At 41.1% G+C, this 18112-nt stretch overlaps 1 pseudogene; it reads right to left on the bottom strand.

The window, feature by feature from the left end:
* Positions 1-2521: 2521 nt before the first annotated feature.
* LOC129627951 (EEF1A lysine methyltransferase 1-like) lies at positions 2522-4139 on the bottom strand (annotated as a pseudogene).
* Between the last annotated feature and the right edge of the window lie 13973 nt (positions 4140-18112).

Here is an 18112-nt window from a genome sequence, read left to right as displayed (position 1 = left end):
AGTAAATAACACATATTAAACTAGGGAAATTTGAATTAAGGTTGAATGTTGCCTCTTTTCCATCTTTCTTTAAGATCTGTTTATTTATTTATTTTGGTTGCTCTGGGTCTTCATCGCCACGTGCGGGCTTTTCTCTAGTTGTGGTGAGTGAGGGCTCCTCTCTAATTGCGGGGCACAGGCTGCCCACTGTGATGGCTTCTCTTGTTGCGGAGCACAGATTCCAGGGTGCACGGGCTTCCGTGGCTGCAGTGTGTGGATTCAGTAGCTGTGGTGCTCAGACTTAGCTGGCCCACAGCACGTGGGACATTCCCAGAGTCGGGATCAACCCATGTGCCCTGCATTGGCAAGTGGGCTCTTTACCACTGGACCACCAAAGAAGTCCTTTTCCACCTTCTTGAATGAGTTGGTCCTCGAAAAGTAATGGAATGGGTGCCCTTTGAGAGTTAGGACTCTTTATTAGAAGGTTTTCAAGGAAGCTAGATGGCTTGTCTTAGATTTTACTTTAGCTTCTTAGAAGAGAGGAAAAGCAAATGGAAACAGGCTTGGTCTTTCCCATTCATCCCTAAACTCACAGGAAGGGTGCTCAGTTCTCTGACAGCTTATGATCACATGTTTTCCCATAGCACCACAAGCCAGGAGGAGCCCTGTGATAAAACTCCCTGATTGGACACGGCTAGAACACCCAGGAGTTGGGAGCACTTTGGCTTTGGAGGGTTATGCCCGACACTGTCAACATTAGGCCTGTGTCAGCCCTTTGCCTATGGGCATTGGGTTTTCTTCCTTCATTTTCTATCATATCACTAGTTTTTCAGTGTTATATTCTTGTATCTCCAAGCCAGTGCCTCAGGAGGCACTGTGTGTAAACCTGTGAATGAATAAATACTTCCTGTTCTCAACAGCCCTGGCTCTCAAGAATTTCTTGACACTTTCTTGTGAATTTACTAAAATAATTGAATTTTCATTCCACATCTACTGAAAATAGCTTTGAATTCCATAAAATTCTCTGCCACATTTCCTGAAAAAATTCTTACACAATGTAGCCCAACTTTTGGCAGTTAGAAGTGAGAAAGTGAAGTCGCTCAGGCGTGTCCGACTCTCTGTGACCCTATGGACTGTAGCCTACAAGACTCCTCCATCCACGGAATTTTCCAGGCAAGAATGCTGGAGTGGGTTGCCATTTTCTTCTCCAGGGGAATCTTCCCAACCCAGGGATTGAGCCTGGGTTTCCTGCATTGTAGGCAGACGCTTTACTGTCTGAGCCACCAGGGAAGCGACATCGTTAGAAGTGAAGTTAGAAGTGAAGTTGTGGCTATTTATGTGAAGAAACTTGTTAAAAAGGGAGGAAATAGAGAATAAGTCTTAATTCTTCTAGTTTCTAACTCCAGTCTTAATTAGATTGCCTCATGACTCAGAGTATGAACTCATGTGTTGTTAGTCTGATTGTTTCTTTGTATTAATAACTCTCGACAGAGAAAGTCTGTTAACTCAATGTCCTGGGGAAACCGCTCATTGTGGATGGAATTCGTGTTCCTGGCCTATCCTTCCCAGTCAGAGCCGCACGTCTTGTCCTTCCTTGGGGTCAGCCTGGTTTATACATGGGTCATCGTGGGGAATGTCCTCATCGTGGCGGCCATCCAGACCGAAGCCCGCCTCCACACGCCCATGTGCTATTTCCTGGGCAGCCTCTCGGGAGTAGAAATCGGCTACACTGCTCGGGTGGTGCCCACCTCCTGGCCAACATCCTACGGTCGGAGAAGACCATCACCCTGCTGGGCTGTGCTACTCAGATGGGCCTCTTCATGGGACTGGGCAGTGCCGACTGCTTCCTCTTGGCTTCCATGTCTATGATTGCTCCCAGGTGGCACTAGAAAGAATCTGCCTGCCAATGGAGGAGACACAAGAGACACGGGTTCCACCCCTTCCCAGTTGGGAAGATCCCCTGAAGTAGAGAGTGGCAACCCACTCCAGTATTCTTGCCTGGAGAATTCCATAGACAGAGAAGCCTGGCAGTCCACGGGGCTGCAAAGAGTCAGACTCGATTGACCACAGTGACTACTCTGTGCCTCTTCCATGCCTTTTGAATGAAAAGTGCCTGCTGGTGCTGCTGCTGCGTCGATTCAGTCGTAGCCGACTCTGTGCGACCCCATAGACGGCAGCCCACCAGGCTCCCCCGTCCCTGGGATTCTCCAGGCAAGAACACTGGAGTGGGTTGCCATTTCCTTCTCCAATGCATGAAAGTGAAAAGTGAAAGTGAAGTCGCTCAGTCGTGTCTGACTCTTAGCAACCCCATGGACTGCAGCCCACCAGGCTCCTCCGCCCATGGGATTTTCCAGGCAAGAGTACTGGAGTGGGGTGCCATTGCCTTCTCCACTAGATGGGGTCTAAAAGTTCTTCCAGATACAATTCCACAGACTTAAATTGGCAAAAGCACCCTGAGCTCCAGGGACATCCTAAGGAAATCATAATGTCTTTACCTTGAAAATGAGGACTGGGCAGGTGGTAGTTTTTCAGAGAGGAAATGTCACTTGGGTCCTTCCTGGCCTGGGAGTTGCACCGGCAGATCATGGTGTCGGCCGGAGTCGTAATTCACGAAACAGCGAACTCATTTCCCAGGGTGAGTGTGTTCTGGAATAAACTTGCACGTCTTCACTCCACGCAGCTTTGCTGCCGCCTCCCCCATGACAGCAGCTGGGCACAGCAGGATCTTTCCCCGGGTCAGGAGCTTGATGGTTTCTGACGTTTTCCTAAGACATTCCTCCGAGAGATAGGGGGATCTGCCACGACGATGGCAAAGCTGTGTGTGCCGACCCTCTCAGGTAAGTCCACAGGGCTCTTGTAGTCATAGTAGACAAAGTCCTCTCCGTATACGGCAAACCTGCGGTCGTACTCGAAGATGCAGAGGGAGACGTCGTCTCTGAGCCGCTCTCTCAGCTTCTGGTAGACGCTGGGGGCTCACACACGCTATTCTGCCGCCCTACCCGGCAGCTGCCACGGCGTCCTCAGCAAGGCGGAGGGCCATCTCCGGGCTGTACCAGAACTGGCTCAGCCGCCAGTTCTCTTCTATTATCCTGATGTTGTGCTTGTCGTCACCACGGAGGTCAGAGTGGTGCTGCTTCTGCTCAGCATAAAATTCCTGCAGAGCTGCAAGGGCGTATGAAGAAAGCTGGGGAGGCGGGGAGGGGCGGCGGCGGGCGGGGGTGGGGGGCGGGCCGGGGGTGTCTTCGTCTTCGGAAAAGTGTCTACTATCATCCAATTTGGGAATGGATGCTAGTTATAAGATTCAGGATTTTGAGTCTGGGTTATAATTTTTATAACTGATTGTCTTATGACACATGTTTTGTTATGATGTCTCAAGTACCTTTGAAAAGAATGTGTATCCTGTAGCTGCTGAGTGCAGTCAATTGAAGTAAGTTAGCTAATAGTATGGATCTAATCTCTATCATTATCTTTGTCTACTCGTGTTATCCATTCCTATCAGAGGTAGGTAAAATGTTCAACTATGATTGTCAATTGTCAATCTCTCCCTTTACTTCTGCAATTTTTGTTTTGTTCTAGTTCTTTTATTTCCCTTTTTTTCTGAAGCTCTGTTATTAGATGTAAATATATTTAGCATGATTATATCTTGTTGATGGATTAACCATCTTATCATTAAGCAATGTTCATTTTTATTGCTGGTAATATCCCTGGTCCAGAAATCTACATCTAATCTTAATTTGTCCACATTATCTTTTTTATGATTAACATTTTCATGGTACGTATTGCTCTTCCTTTTGACTTCTACCTGCATTTCCTCATATATAAGGTATGGCTCTTATCAAGAGCATATATAGTTTGTACTTTTTCTTCTTAATCCTGATTGGACAATTTAGAGTACCATATTTCCATGTGTATTTTATTCATCTCTTCTCTTGTTTCTTAGTTTCTCCTTATCAGCCTCTTTTTGGATTTGTAAACATTTTTTCTAACAGCTTTTTAGATATATTTTTGTTTCATATTTTGTAGTTGCATTCTTATCATGGCCTACCAAGAATTGTTGTAATACTTTTGAAGTAAATGTGTAAGAAACTTTGAACAGTTTAATTCCATTTTCTGCCCCCATATTTGTGCTCTTATTGTAACATCTTACTTGTAAATTCCATCTTACATTTTCATTTTTGTTTTAAATAGTCAACATTTTTAAAGGTATTCTAAAAGTAGTCTTCTCCATTTTTATCTTAATTTTAAGAATATTTTCACTGAATATAGAATTCTAGAAATGACCATTTTTCTTCCATCTCTTTAAAGATGTCATCCCATTGCCCTTTGGCTCCCATTTTTCTGAAGAAAAATCATTTGTGGCTTTGTGGAGGGGGGCAGGGGTTATCACCTAAAGGTACATTTGTTTTCTCTTTATCTTTGATTCCCAGCCACATAAATACAATGAATCTAAAGTTTGGGTAGGACTAGGGGATGGGGGGAAATTAAGGAATTCATCTTGTTAAAATAAGATAAAATGGAGACTACACTTGAAAATCCCCTAAGCAGACAAAATCAGTTAGGCCACATAAGCTAAACGTAATCTAGCTTATTTCATGAATATAAGTGAAACTCTACTTAGATATTTCCTTCTGTCTCTGATAATCATAAATAAAATTGAAGTCATCTTCCTAAAGTGGTATAACACCTTTTATCCAAGTCCTCTTTCATCTGGAAATTCCCATTGTAATAACCAATCATTGTCTAAGTTAAACAACTTCTCCATTCTCACTATATGAGCCATCTTGTATCAATAACAACATGCCTCTGAGCTTCAAATCACTTTCAGTTTGAAGTCTCCCTTTCTGCTTAGAGTTTCTTGCTCAATATAATATTCATATCAAGTAAAGTTCTCTAAATTTTCTTTTGACAATTGTATTTAAAACACATCTAAAATGCAAAATAAATCCAGCCTCTTCCAAACCCCCCAAAACCTCATCTCATTATAGCATAACTCAGGTCCAAAAATCTTATCTAAATATCATTAGTTCAAAAGTCTCAAATCTCATCATCCAAACTACTAATGAAGGTCTAGATGAGACTTAGGGTACAGACATGCTAGGGTAAGATCCCTCCCCTTCTGCAGACCGAGAACTAGAAAACAAGGTGTCTGTTCCCAACACACACCGTGGGGCAGGCATAACATAGCAGTTCCAGACATTTCCATTCAAAATGAGAGAAACGGGAAGGAAAAATGGATTTCTTGGCTCCAACCAATTCTGAAATCAAACAAGGCAGATTCCATTAGTTTTCAAGGCCCGGGAATAATCCTCTGTGGCTCACAACTCCCAGCTCCGGGCCCACGGAGTCACTCTCTGTGGTTCACGGCACACTCCCTGGCCTCACTGCTTTCCCCAGAGTCATCTTTCCTTTCTCTTGAAGGGTAGCACATGTTTCCCAGGTGGCTCCGCGGTAAAGAATATGCCTCAAAATGGAGGAGAAATGGGTTCCGTCCCTGGGTGGGGAAGACCCCCTGGAGGAGAAAATGACAGCCCACTTCAGTATTCTTGCCTGGAAAATCCCGTGGACAGAGGAACCTGGTGGGCTGCCGTCCATGTGGCCACAAGTCAGACATGACTGAGCGCACACACAGCACATCTGCAGTTAGGCAGTTTCCTCAGACTATTACCTACTTGCCGAACTTGGGGAATATAATCTCCTTTTCTTTCTTTTCTTTCCTTTTAAGCTACATTTCATGATTCTATTTGACTGGCTGGTTAGTTTTTTTGGTTTAAGCAAAAAGTGTTAACTATTATTATATGTTCTGTGATTTCCAAAATTGCCGGTATGGATAGAAAGGTACGTTATGCGACGCTCCTGGGAACAATTTCTGGTCCCAGGATTTCACTGCTGCTGCCAGAGTCAGAAATCCACAAAACCCAGAAGACGCTGGCTATAAAGTCTTGCCCCTAAACTATGATCCATGCCAGCAAAGCTGATGACTTGCATACTGCTTTGCTCCTCTCATTTTCCTCTTTTTCAATTGTGGTAAGACCACAACATGAGGTATACCCTTTTAACAAATCTTTAAGTACATAATACAGTTTTGTTAACTACAGCCATAATGTAAGTCAGCTGTTTTGAACTCATTCTTCCTGTATAACTGAAATCTATACCGATTGAATGGCAATTCCCATTTCTCCCTGTACCCAGCCTCCTAGAAACCATGATTCCACTCTCTGTTGCTATGAATCTGACTATTTTAGATACTTCAGATAAGTGAAATCAAGCAGTATTTGCTCTTATGTAGCTTGCTTTTTTTACTTAGCATAGCATCCTCAAAGTTCATCCACGTTGTCACATATAATAAGATTTCATTTTTTTAAGATTGATCGATATTCCATTATATGTATATAGCACGTTTTCTGTATCCACTCATTCCCCTATGGACACTTAGGTCATTTCCATATCTAGGCTATTGTGAATAATCTTGTAATAAACATGGGATTATGGATATCTTATCAAGGAGGCCCCATAAAAAATAAATATGTAAAGATCATTTATATTGTATATACAGCTGACTTAATTAGATACTATAGTTGGCAAGTATATAATCTAAACTTTTTAAAGTTGATTTCTTTCGAATTTTTCTTTATGTTTTAAAAATGCTCTTGTTGCACTTTTTAAAACTTTATTGTGTTAAGAACAGTTAACACAAGATCTATCCTCTTAACAAATTTTAAGTAAACAATACATACTAATTACCTTCTAAATCATACATAAATATCCAAGTAAATTAACAAAGAACAGTAGGAAAGTACACACTTTCAAAAACACGACGTTGGATGACTAAGTGAATCAAATCACCTATATTACTGTATGTTCATCTAAGTCATAAGAAAATAAAAAAACATCCTAACTGTTCGATATTAGGGATTCATTTAATAAATTGTGGGCCATCGATACTACTCATATTAAGTTGTCACAAAAAACATGACCGTGAACACGGTATTTGAAAACACAGCCTCCTTTTTGATGCAACACTACATGCTGGCATTGCAAGAGTGTAAAATATGTTTGCAGGAATGAGGTCATCTGAACAAATAAACATATCTGGTGAGAAAAAATGGAAAATAAGTCTGAGTATAGTCTCTCTACTCATGTAACTACCCTCCAATTTTAAGAACCAGCACAGAGCTATTTAATTCATGATTGCCATGAATATAAAAGCAAGCTGTCTTTCCTCACATGGATTTGTAGATATTTTGGACTTTATGGACAAGTTTGATATGCTTATCTGGGCTTCAGAAAAGGCCATGTCGCCTGCTGTGGCTTCTGCCCTAAGACTCTCTCCCTTCTCTTTTCTGGGCGTGCTTGTCTGCTCAGACCACCACCTGCCTAGAGCCTAAGAGCGCCCCTCCCAGAACTCAGGTAGCCTCTGCACCTCTCACACATCACATCACTCTCAGGCTCAATCCCTAGCATCCTCGCCCTGCTTTGCTTTTTGTCTGTAGCACTCACCCCTTCTGACACATTATCACATGTTCTTTTTTAAATTTTATTTATTTTTAATTAGAGGATAATTTGTTTTACAATATTGGGTTGGCTTCTGCCATACATCAGCATGAATCAGCTCTGGGTATACATGTGTCCCTTCCCGCTTGAGCCTCCCTCCCATCTCCTACCCCATCTCAGCCCTCTGGTTTGTCGCAGAGTACCAGCGTATGATGTATGATGTCTGTATGTTCCTGCCGCATACACCAAATTCCCACTGGCTAGCTGCTTCACACACGGTAATGTGTATGTTTCAGGGCCACTTCTCAGCTCGTCCCGCCCTCTCCTTCCCCACTGTGCCCACCGGTCTGTTCTCTATGTCTGCGTCTCCACTGCGGTCCTGCATATAGGATCATCAATACCATCTTTTTAGATTCCATCACATGTTTTTATCCTTACTTTCTGCTCATTGCCTTTCTTCCCCCCTCCAAGAACACAGCCTCTATGAGGGTAAAATTCTCATCTATTTTGCATACTGATATATCCCAAACATTGGACATAGAATCTGGCTCATAGTAAGAATTCAATAAATATTTGTTTCATATTAAATAAAGATACATTATTAATAATGGGCATAAGACAGAGAGGGCTTCCCTGGAGGTTCAAGTTCCCTGGTGGCTCAGACAGTAAAGAATCCACTTGCAATGCAGAAGACCCAGGTTTGATCCCTGAGTCAGGAAGATCCTCTGGGGAAGGGAATAGCTACCCACTCCAGGATTCTTGCCTGGAGAATTTCATGGACAGAGGAGCGTGGCAGCTACCGTCCATGGCTACAGTGTCAAAGACTTGGATACGACTGAGCAACTACTTTTGACATAAGACAGGGAAGTGGAACTTGACTAAGAATTAAAGGCAACAGTAAGGATAAAGTATATGGTTTTAATTCCACGAGGTTGGAGGGAGGTGGAAAAGGAGAAACAAATTTTTAAAAGAGTAGGTTAAGAGGTGGGACTATACAGAGAACTCTACTCCATGCTCTGGAGTGAGCTAAATGGGAAGGAAATCCAAGGAAGAGGGGATATGTATATACATGTGGCTGATTCACTTTGCTGTACAGCAGAAACTGACACATTATAAAGCAACTATACTCCAATTTAAAAAGATGTGGGATATATAATAAAATATATTAAATATAAATATAAATATAAAATAAAAATATAGCTATAATTACCAAAAAATTAGACAGGTATATAAATGTCTTGAAAGACTGGAACAGCCTCAGCACAGGGAAAACGTGATCAAGAAATAGAAATAAGTAGGGTAAGAAAAAATGAAACCAACAATCAAAAGAAATCATTATAGGAAAATGCTTCATAATCCTGCTTATCAAGAAAAAAACACAGTTCATAGAATTTTAGAGCTGGAAAACTCCTTGGAGTCCGTTTAAACCAACACCTCATATCACAGGTATGGAAACCTGCCCACATAAGAGTTCCACTGTTTGCCTGAGGTCAACGGCTATATGGCAGATCCATAATTAGATTCCAGGTCTCCAGATGCCTAGGCTAGGGCTGAATTAGTGCATTATACATGTTCCATGAGCTCAAGCTGAAAGGAATGTGTGTCTTCAGCAAGGCTCACCGGGATATTGTCTGGAATATAACATGAGTAAGTTCCATGCTGGGTATAGAAAAGGAATGAGAACACTCGTCTGGAATTCCCGGATAATGGCTGTTGATGGCGAACGCGCAAAGGAGCTGCTGGCTAGTCTTGCTTAGTTGATCAACTCAGGAAGTTTTTCTCAAATATTTTCTCTGGCTGGCTTCAGTTAAGGGGAACCACGGGGGAAATTCCTCCTCTGTAGGGACTCATTAACTTTAAAGAGGTGTCATAGAGGACAAGTAACCTGACTGAATCCGGCGAGACTGGACCCTGCATTAAGGAGGAGCTGTAGGTCTTCCCACTCAGGACTTGGGATGATTTCATAGGATAATCCTCCCAAAGGATGTTCCTCTTATCCTGCTCCGTCCTTGCCACAAATCTCTGAGAGGTGTCTCTTCTTATGAATATCAGCATGCAAAGGATACTCTTCTCCATTCTCACCTAGACATTATGGAGATATCACCCAACGTCCACCTGTCCTCCCTAAGAGATGCTGCACTGCATGAGGTTCATGGATCCTCATTCCAAGTCATGCTTTGAGAAGAGGAAAAATAGGGTCGATGACTTCCCTGGAAGAGCTCCTCTATCCTCCATGCCAAGAACTTTCAACATCTCAGCAAGAAAAGTTATCCTGATGGATTGAAGCAAATTTCAAAGTGGTAAGGCAGCATCTCAAGAGACAATTTCTTTTATTTGATTTTGACTTTATTTCTAAAAATAGTAATAAAACACAAGTATCTATAGTGCTTTGCAATTGGAGAAGAATATCCATATACATAAAATTGTGCAAAACAAACAAGTTACTGCACTTTTACAGATACAAAAAGTGTTGAATTACCTCACATCCTATACCTAAAAAGTGTGAAGCTAGGATAAAACTTGGGTCTTTTGTCTCTCCTTTTAATATACTGTCCATAGGACTTTTTTCAATGGTATGGCATGGACCTTAGTTTTTTTCAAGTAGAATTAAATCACAAATCCTTATTGGTGCTGGTGAAACAGATTTGGAAAATGTTTGAGGTAAAATGAAACTGTTTGCTTTACAACAGGGCCTCCCATAACTTCACTGTGCTAATATTCACTGTAACTCTTGAGAAAAATGCTTCCCAAGTTGACCATGAACTTTTTCATTTCTGAGGTGTCAAGAAGAAGTCTATTCTAAGGAACACAATTTAGGAATTACTTCCTCAGAAGATGTTTAAATTCTTTTACACGTCATGTTCTGTTATATGGCTGAAGCTAGCGATTGGCACCCCACTCCAGTACTCTTGCCTGGAAAATCCCATGGATGGAGGAGCCTGGTAGGCTGCAGTCCATGGGGTCGCTAAGAGTCGGACACGACTGCGCGACTTCACCTTCACTTTTCATTTTCATGCATTGGGGAAGGAAATGGCAACCCACTCCAGTGTTCTTGCCTGGAGAATCCCAGGGACGGGGGGGCCTGGTGGGCTGCCGTCTATGGGGTCCCACAGAGTCGGACACGACTGAAGCAGCAGCAGTGATTATGTCTTATAATTTTCTTACACATCTCCACATAGCTGAGCCCAGGACTTGAGTTCTTTACATACTCCATACATGCTGGTCTGCTTGATTTGTATACTGATAAGTTACAGTGGCCTCAGAGCTGAGGTGACGAGAAGGCTTTGGGGGAAGCTCAGAGAAGTACCTGTCATTAGAGTTAGGGAAAGAAGAGAGTGAAGGAAAGTTTTACAGGAGAAATGACGCCTGAATTGAGCTCTGAAGGAGAAGGTGCAGCTAGGGAGCAGAAGAGGAGTGTCCAAGGTGGAAGGAGCAGATAATGCCAAACCCCCAGAGCAAGTGGGGCCGTGGGAAGGAACTGAAGATGGTTCAGTAGAGCTGGGGCAGAAAGCACAAGGTGGAGGGTGGAAAAACCACACCTCCTAGAAGTCAGGCAGGTCTTTCCAGGTGATGCAGTGGGATACAATCCGCCTGCCAAGCCAGAGACCCGGGTTCAATCCCCAGGCTAGGATCTCCCCCAGAGAAGGAAACGGCAACCCACTCCAGTATTCCTGCCTGGGATCCCATGGACGGAGGAGCCTGGCAGGCCACAGTCCCTGGGGTCACAGTCAGACAAGACTAAGCGACTGAAGAACAACAACAAAGTCAGGCAGAGCACTTGATTCACTCACTGGTAGTTCACCTTACTGCTAATTCTGTTAACTCACTGTGAGCACTAATTCTCACGACCACTCTATAGGGTAACCATATATATCCTATATAGCTAAAAATCTGAGATTCATGGAGATTCAGTAACTTTGTCCCAGATTCTGAAACTATGAAACAGCAGATCCAGAACCCACACTCTTTTTGAGAGATCAAATGTCTCTTAATTATCTTGGTCTTGGTAATCATTTATATATATATATCAAATCATCATATATACAATTACATTTGTCGGTTTTTCCTCAATAAAACTGGTGGTGGGAGAGACTGAAAAAAGGTATAATTAACTTGAGAATGGCTTAGTGGTCATCATTAGGGGAAACTGTTTGCAACAGGAGAAGTTTTAAAGAGTTTTCAGATTGCTCTACGAAAGATGTTGCTGTTGTTCCGCTTAGCTGTGTGCATAGGAGCAGACCGAGTGTGGGCATGTTTCCCAGCAGCTCTGCCAGACCCATCCCATGTCCTTTCTGCTGCGTATTTGCACTCTCTTAGCTTTTATATCACTTTTGTTGTACATAAAACATGAAATATACTCAAGGCCTGTATGTACACTTTACACTCTGGTAACTAATCACATAGAAAATAGATTCAGGCCCCGTATATGCTTATCACTAGCGTTATGCCTCTGAACAAGGCTTAATCTCAGCAGACCTTGAGTTTTGCATGAAGGATATATGTGGGACCAGGTACCTCTTAAGTTCCCTTATAGTTACCAGATACAGAGATCCAACTTTACATACACTTTATAAATAAGCACACATTTGACCTATGGGCTTTGCTATGGTTTCCTGGCTCACTGATATTTCCACAAGTGTTTAGGTTTTATATGCACAGTGTTTTCGGATTAGCAGGAAGCATATATTACACCTGGAAATACTGCTTCATCAGTCATTAAGGAATAACTGCTAACTAGATGAGCTTCACAACATTATCAAACTTATTCAATAAGCACATCAATAGCTTAATTGCTGTGCTTCCCACTAGCCATTAATCAAGTGAATCCATCCCATCCAAACCTTCCTCTTTGCATGCAGCAGACAAATATAAACAAAATCACCTTTGGACTAGGAAAGCCCCAGTCTATGTGGGGCTAAAGTAATTGTGGCCTAAGTGGGCTATAGAGGTGCCATTGGATATTGGCTTTGAAAGAAGTTTAAAGGACATGAGATTTAACTATAATTTAACTATAAACTATTTTACAATACAAAATAATTCAATCTAGTTCAAATCAAATTTATTGTGATGAAATACTCTGATGAACAAGACAGACATTCTTGTCTTTGTGGAGCTTAAATATAGCCCTGATTGAAATGTTTACCAAAATGGCATTGCCAGGAGAGGAGTGTTCCCCAAGGAAGGAATGTGGGCACCCAGAAAAAGAGTGAATTCTGCGAGTAGCAATGATAACAGGTCTGGGAGATACTCTGAGAATAGTTTTTGAAAGAGTAGTAGAAGACAGAATAATAAATGCAGCTTTATGGATTTGCATGGACTGTAATGTAATCAAGAGATGAAGTTTTGAACACCTCTTGAAATACGATAGGATGATAAAGACTTGGAACACAGAAATGTGTTGATATTTGCCCAGTACTCTTTTGGACATGAAAAAATAAAGAGCTGGCACAGGGATAATGTTTATTAAGAACTTTTTTAGATACAATCAGCCTCTCATACATTGTGTGCATGTGTGCTAAATCGCTTCAGTCGTGTCCAACTCTTTGTGATGCTATGGACTCTAATCTGCCGGGCTCCTCTGTCCATGGGATTCTCCAGGCAAGAATACTGGAGTGGATTGCAGTGCCCTCCTCCAGGGGATCGTCCTGACCCCAGGACTGAACCCATGTCTCTTACATCTCCTGCACTGGCAAGCAGGTTCTTTGCCATTAGCGCCAGCTCTCATACATTAGCCGGATGAAAATGTTGACATGGCCAGATTTTTCATTTGGTCAGTGGCCAAAAGAGATGAATTTGAATGACAAAATCCATTACTCATAGTTGAAAACTTGAATTGAAAACGTGAGGAAAATGTTCACAAAGATTGTGCCACACATCTCAAATGGTACACTTAACAGCAATGATAATATTTATTCCTACATTTCTTAAATAATTGAAGAAAAATGTATGTTTCTACTAAACAACAATATCAGCTTCACCAACTCCTGTTTTGCTCAAACTCCATGGTGCAAAATGGGGTCACCTAGCTTATTACTCTATTTTATTTCGCTGAACCTCAAATGCTTTGCTATTAAGAAAATAAGCAAATGTATCCTCCAAGTGTGAACGTATGTCACAACTGATGAGATAAGAGAAAATGTGCATTCTTTTAAAATAACCCTCAGCAGCACTCCAAAAATGGTTTGAAAGAAACATCATTAGAGTAAGTGCAAAACCCTTGAAAGTGGCCATTGAAAGGGAAAATGCTTAATTCATAAGTACAAAGTTTGATATTTTTTTTATATTTTATAGACTCACTTTGAATATATGTGGTAGTTTTTTCCTTGAAATTGCCCTGACATAACTTGTCCTAGCAGACATCAAGCTCCAACACTATATGTCTTGCTTTATCCATAAAGTGTTTTGCAAATCTTGACAGTTCCCACCCAAGTAAAAGCTGCTTATTTGATTTTCATGTCTTAATAGGGGCTTCCCTGGTGCTTCAGCTGGTAAAGAATCCACCTGTAATGTGGGAGACCTAGGTTCAATCCCCTGGGTTGGGAAGATCCGCTGGAGAAGGGATAGGCGGCCTACTCCAGTATTCTTGGGCTTCCCTGGTGGCTCAGCTGGTAAAGAATCTGCCTCCAGTGCGGGAGACCTGGATTTGATCCCTGGGTTGGGAAGACCCCCTGCAGAAGGGAAGGGCTACCCACTCCAGTATCCTGGCCTGGAGAATATACAGTCCATGGGGTCACAAAGAGTCGGACACAACTGAGCAACTCTCACTTTCAGGTGGTGCTAGGGTAAAGAGCCCCCCTGCCAATGCAAGAGCCACAAGAGACACGGGTTTGATCCCTGGTTTGGGAAGATCCCCTGGAGTAGGAAATGGCAACCCACATCACTATTCTTACCGTGGAAAATTCCCTGGACAGAGGAGCCTATTGAGCCACAGTCCATGGGGTCGCAAAGAGTTGAATACTACTGAGCAACTGAACACACACACACACACACACGTCTTAATAAGATAGATTCATTTTTAAATGTTTTCCTGAGTTAAAATCTATCTTATTTGCTTTTGGCGATAACTCCAGGAGTTGGTGATGGACAGGGAGGCCTGGCGCGCTGAGATTCATGGGGTCGCAAAGAGTCGGACACGACTGAGCAACTGATTTGATCTGATCTGATCTGAATCACATTATTTTACTGAAATATCCCTTCCATTTTATTCTTCTTCCTTTTCTCTTTTACTCTTCTTTTTATTTTCAATGCTTAGTAGAGCAACTCAAGACCTGGGAGAATACAGCTCTAGAGGAACCTCACTGCCCACTGGGGAAAAGATAAGAACTGAAGGGTAACTAGCCAAGGGAAATTCACCATCATGAGGAAAGAGAAAGGACGTCATTGATGTTCGCTCGACACTTAGCACGCCCCAGGCACATTATATATTTGAAACACTCAATCTTCATAAATTTCCCACATTCACATCTCCAATCACACATTAGAGAATCAGGGCTCATCAAGTAATATAACTAATGTAAAAATTAAATTAGTAAATCAGGGCAGTTTTCACACTCAGATCTAATTTTTTAATGTTTATTTGTTTGGCTGTGCTGGGTCTTAGTTGCCGCATGTGGGATCTAGTTCCTTGACCAGGGACTGAACTCATTGGTAATACTCATTGTTAATATTTTAAGATATATTGTTTTTTATGAATAGAAATCATTATCTGTTAAATGGAATCATGATTTAACAGTTTTTTATGATCTGTTTTTTCATGGGTTTCCTGATCTCATAAAGCATTTTCCACAACATCATTTTCAAATGATTGCATTTTCCCATCGCATGGCTAGACCCCAATAAATTTAAGCATTTTCTCATTAATGATATTTGGTTGGTACAATTTTCACTGTTATATCAGAAACTGTAATGAATATTCCTGTCAACAATTTTGTGCACATACACGATTAATTTATAAGAACATATTTATTCTTATAAATTCCGTAATACATTATTGCTGAATCAAAGTGAATGCATTTCTTCAAGTCTTTTATGACATACTACCAGATTGCACTCCACACATCTTTATAGCACTGTTATACTTCCAGTAACTAGAGCTTCCCAAATAGCTCAGATGGTAAAGAATCTGCCTGCAATGCAGGAGACCCAGGTTCAGTCCCTGGGTTGGGAAGAGCCCCTGGAGAAGGGAAAGGCTACCCACTCCAGTATTCTGGCCTAGAGAATTCCATGGACTGTATAGTCCATGGGGTCGCAAAGAGTCAGACATAACTAAGGGACTTTCACTTTCAGCAATATTTGGGATTATATCCCTCTTTGCAACTTTCACAACACTAGATATTATTATTTTTCCAAAACAATCAGTTTCTAAGCAGAAAATTATATCCAATTTTATTTAAGTTTATATTTATTTGAAAAATAATGAAATTGAATGTTTATATGTCTTTGAAGTTTTCTTTTTTGAATTGCTTGTTCTTCTGATTATAAACTTTTTTGCTGTGGGGTAAATTTTCATTTTCTATTCAGTTTGTTTATTGTATTTTTGACACACAGAACTTTTAAATGTTTATTCTGTCCAAGTGTCAATATTTTTATGTACTCTGCTTATTTGGTTGTAAGTCATTTGGTTGTACTCTGAGATCTGAAAAATATTTATCTACACCATCTTCTAGCTTTCTTCCACTTTTTAAAAATTTTAATCTTAATTTAATAAAATTACATCATTACAAAAATGAATCCAAATTATCGAAGTAAGTTTGGGTGAAACCCAACTGAATCTTAAACATACAGTTCAGTGTGGTTGTAGGAATGCTCAAACATGTCAGAGAATAAGCCTCAGGTCTCTTGTGCTCAGTGTATCACAGGCTCCATACAGCACCTTGCACAGAGGGAAGGACGAGCATTGGTTAATCTGACACATCGGCTAAGCTCAGTTAGGAGATTCCCTATCACATTCATTTGGAACCAGCCACCGCGACGAATGTCTTACTCATCTCAGTCTTTCAATTGGTTCTGTTGGGTCTTAAATCAAACAATTAAATATACTGTATCCTTTTTCTGTTTTCTTTCACAGGCTACATCCTAAGACACAGCGCTAAATAAAAGTGATGCTAGCCTTTTAATGTCACTATACATAAACCTGGTTGAATTTTTTCTCATGTAAGTGTGAGATACTCTTTAATAAAACATAAACCCCACTCCAGTGTTCTTGCCTGGAGAATCCCAGGGACGGACAAGCCTGGTGGGCTGCCATCTATGGGGTCGCACAGAGTTGGACACGACTGAAGCGACTTGGCAGCAGCAGCAGCAAACCTCTCTTAAACTTATTTCCAGAAGCAAAATACTTTTCTCAGCTTACATTAAGCTATTTTTATCTTATATGCTTGCTCACACTTTCCTTTGTTTCCTTTGGCTCTCTGCACTATATTTTTACTTTTTAAAATCAGATTGTTTGGAGTGGATATGCTGTGTGTTTATTCTACTGATGATTATTACTCAGAAATTTATGGTTGAATAGGTAGTCCTCTAATTAGTCATATCTACATGAAATAGCTCTTGAATTCTTGCTTCCATTGATTGAAAAAATTAGTATCCTTACATTTCTCCCATCCTTCACTACCAATTTCCCAGTTGTGCACTTTGTGGTTTTAAATATGCAGAGCTATTCTAACTTTTTGCATTTTATATTATGCATTCTTTCAATAATTATCTTTAGAATTTTTTTTTGCTTTTAACAGTATTTGCATTAACCACTTAGTGTTAAATACATATCTTATTCTTTGATTTTTCAAACCAAGTTTTTACATTGCAACTCCCTCAATCTTGAATTTGGTTAATCACCCAGTTCAGTCAATTCAGTCGCTCATTCATGTCGGACTCTTTGCAACCCCATGGACTTGCATGGACTACTTTCTTCAATTTAACTCTGAATTTGGAGTTCATGATCTGAGCCACAGTCAGCTTCCTGTCTTGTTTTTGCTGACTGTATAGAGTTTCTCCATCTTTGGCTGCAAAGAATATAATCAATCTGATTTCAGTGTTGACCATCTGGTGATGTTCATGTGTAGAGTCTTCCCTTGTGTTGTTGGAAGAGGGTGTTTGCTATGACCAGTGCATTTTCTTGGCAAAACTCTGTTAGCCTTTGACCTGCTTCGTTTTGTACTCCAATGCCAAATCTGCCTGTTACTCCAGGGATCTCTTGACTTCCTACTTTTGCATTCCAGTCCCCTATAATGAAAAGGATATCTTTTGAGGGTGTTAGTTCTAGAAGGTCTTGTAGGTCTTCATAGAACCATTCAATTTCAGATTCTTCAGCATTACTGGTTGGGGCATAGACTTGGATTACTGTGATATTGAATAGTTTGCCTTGGAAACGAACAGAGATCATTCTGTCATTTTTGAGATTGCATCCAAGTACTGCATTTCAGACTCTTTTGCTGACTATGATGGGTACTTCATTTCTTTTAAGGGATTCTTGCCCAGAGAAGTAGATACAATGGTCATCTGAGTTAAATTCACCCACTCCAGTCCATTTTAGTTCACTGATTCCTAAAATGTCGACATTCACTCTTGCCATCTCCTGTTTCAGTTCAGTTCAGTCGTTCAGTTGTGTCCGACTCTTTGCAACCCCATGAATTGCAGCACACCA

The sequence above is a fragment of the Bubalus kerabau genome, chromosome 15 (genome assembly GCF_029407905.1).
Source record: "Bubalus kerabau isolate K-KA32 ecotype Philippines breed swamp buffalo chromosome 15, PCC_UOA_SB_1v2, whole genome shotgun sequence".
In the NCBI taxonomy this organism is placed as follows: domain Eukaryota; kingdom Metazoa; phylum Chordata; class Mammalia; order Artiodactyla; family Bovidae; genus Bubalus; species Bubalus kerabau.
The sequence above is the reverse complement of the archived record's forward strand: the minus strand, read 5'-3'. Positions and strand labels throughout refer to the sequence as shown.